The sequence below is a fragment of the Cyprinodon tularosa genome, unplaced genomic scaffold (genome assembly GCF_016077235.1).
Source record: "Cyprinodon tularosa strain WSP-4 unplaced genomic scaffold, ASM1607723v1 ctg306, whole genome shotgun sequence".
Taxonomy (NCBI): Eukaryota; Metazoa; Chordata; class Actinopteri; order Cyprinodontiformes; family Cyprinodontidae; genus Cyprinodon; species Cyprinodon tularosa.
The window spans coordinates 90192-93091 of record NW_024039015.1 but is presented as its reverse complement, the minus strand read 5'-3'; the positions used below and the strand labels follow the sequence as shown (position 1 = coordinate 93091).

At 39.4% G+C, this 2900-nt stretch overlaps 1 long non-coding RNA gene across 1 annotated transcript; it reads right to left on the bottom strand.

The window, feature by feature from the left end:
• Window positions 1–352: 352 nt before the first annotated feature.
• LOC119787930 lies at window positions 353–2171 on the bottom strand. Its single transcript, XR_005281395.1, has 3 exons — window positions 2063–2171; window positions 1926–1982; window positions 353–1270 (listed from the first exon to the last, which is right to left on the bottom strand). It is a non-coding gene; the product is annotated as an uncharacterized LOC119787930 (long non-coding RNA).
• Between the last annotated feature and the right edge of the window lie 729 nt (window positions 2172–2900).

Sequence of the window (2900 nt, the reverse complement as noted above, 5' to 3'; positions counted from 1 at the left end):
ACGTTGCACCTCGGGTGGGTTCAGATGATCAGAAGACTGCGAAAAGGAAGATGCAGACTCCTTAAAAGCTGGCATAGCGGCTGCAGGTGGTTTAGAAGTAGAGCTAGATGGGTCAAGAATGGGGTTTGGTTCCATGATAACTGAGTCCGTGGCATTTGGGGAAAGAGGTTCTCCAGGGAGTGCTGCAGCTTGTTCTTGAACTAACTCAGTCTGCTCACTCTGACAATACTCTCCTACAACCCCAGCAATTCTGGCTAGTTCATCACGTACTATATGTTCAAAAGGTTTCCCACTGAGTTTTGCAATATTCTGAAGGTCTGACAGAAAACTTGTAGTAAGACCTGTACCCTTCTTGCTAGAATATACACTAGCTAAGGCCTCGATGTGAAAGATAACATTGCTATCAGAATCACTTTTTCTATCAAGAGGTAAGTCTTTTTCAAGTGCCTGCACAGCAGCACCAGATGTATACTCGACAATACCTTTGCCATAAAATTCAGAGGTTAGTTCTGAAACGGTGATCACTCGGTCAATAGACCCAAATTTCTTCAAAAACTCATAAAGCTCTTCATCTACAACAGTCTTGGTTAATCCCGTGACAAGAAGGGAGTTGGGAACCTTAATGTTTTCAGTTTCAATCACATCCATTTCAGTGTAAATTAGCCAATCAACAGTTAAGGTAGAATCTAGTGGTCACACGGTTTCAGCGTTATTGCCTTCTCAAAGCTCCTGGCTGGCTCGCCACGTTTTACCGTGTAACCCACTTCAAGGTATGTACACGTCACAGACTAGGTTCGTAGGAGCTGAGAGAGTGCAATAACCAAACACACAGGTGGTTGTAGTTATTGTAGATTTTAGTTGCCAAAAGAACACTGCAACATATAATACAACACACAATAGTAACAACGTAAACTATGGGCCCTTTAACTAAGAAAGTAAAGTGTCTCTTAGAGAGTCTGATTTTCCTTTGTTCCTTCTTGAGAGCGGTTGCTCTTAGTTCAGTCAATGTCAGTTGTAAAAGTCGGGGGGAAATAGTCAAAAGTCAAGGGGGGTTTATCCAAGTGCACTTTACGAGGTAGACTCAAGGTGGTGTCAGTCAGGGTGACTGGCACGATCATACCAATCACAGATTGGTGGTCCGCCGTATGGTGGTGTAGAAACTCTGGATTCAAGCTGGGAGGCTCGCCATCAATGGGTCATAGAATCAGCCTTCCAGGACATGAGGGCTAGAATCTTCTGATTTTCTTGGACTCATCAAAAAAGACCTGACCTGCATTTAGAAACAGGTTTATAATCTAAACTCTTATATATTCATCTCATTCATTATAATCAAAGTGTTGTACAACTATAAATGCATTTTCCAAATATTGAACTGTATAAAGTTATAACAAGCAGATAACAATTACTTTTGTGACTTTCAATTATTACCGTGTCAGAATAATTCCATTCTAACCCATTACAGACAAAACATAAATTAAAATGTGATTATTTGGTCACACTATAACAAATAAATTATCTTACTAATGAATTGCAAATTATGTTTCAAAGTAAAATGCATAAACTTCTTTCAACATTTATGCAACATCTCTTTTTAACTCTCTTTTTAACATATTTTTATATTTTAAACCAAAATACGTTGCTTTCAGCTCCATGAATTAACAAAAATTACATTTTACTGTCTTTAATCTATGAAATTAACAATTTACAATCAAATACCTTTCATGTAAATCAATATGAATTTACTGTAGTAACACTGCGTGCATTACTGCAGATATTTGGTTCAATAATTAAATAAAATGTCCACTGTAACATAAATCCTCAGTAAATTAACTTAAAGTGTGCAAAATAACGTTTTTCAATCAATATCATCGAAACAACATGACATGTGATCATAAAGTAATTAACACAATTGAGAGCTTTCTTACCAAGGGATGGTGTTGTGTTCACCCACTAACTTCGCTCCTTCTGTGCTCATCCACGCTCTAGACAGGATTTTTACAAAGTTAACACCATTAACTAACACAACCAAAAGTTTGAGCACCGAAAAATATGATTTTTATACCTTTTCCTCTCTTTTCTCATCACACGTGGGTGAAAGAGCAGGGCTCTGTGAGTCAATTAACGAGGTTAAGCTAGATGTGCTTTTCTAAGCATTGCACTTCCGGTATATCAAAATAAACTTCCGGTTTTCAAAATAAAACCCATTATCAATAAAAGTATGTAGAAGAAAACAAAAATAGTACTTTAACCCTAACTGGTGGGGAATGAGGCATGTCTTTTTCATTTATATTTGTCTTTTTTTCTAAAGAAAGTCATTGACGAACTTAAAATTGTAATGATTTCAGAACGTAGGACCCAGAATTCAATAGAAACAGACAGTGAGAAAGTTTATTCAACAACAGAGTTGTGCGGCGGCTCGTCAGCTGTGGTGGGTTCACTGGATTCTCTAAAGGAGTAGCGGCTCAGGTCATTTACTTCAAAACTCAAATGAGGAAAAACAATGAGCATTAAAGCCACCAACTTGGCAAAGTTCAGTCCTTAGCCCAGAAGAAGGGAAGAAGTCCAGAGGAGCGGAGGCAGAGATTCAGGAGAGAACGGTAGCAGCGTTTGCAGCAGCCACAGCATGCAGGGAAACCAGTGGATCCAGAAGCGTTAATCCATGCCGTGGTCAGAAGACAGGTCCAAAGTTGACATCAGGCGGAATCCAGTCTGAAAACACAGGACAGGCAATACAGAGCAGAACGGGGCGGCAAAAACTTAGTCCATGGCCAAAAACTGGCCAGGAAACAGACAGCACTAAACACAGGGAACACTAGAGTTAGTCTCGCTAGGAAGCTAGAATAATCTAGCTCCAGAGGCTGGGGATAGAGAGGCATAAATAGCAGCAGGAACAGGTGGAT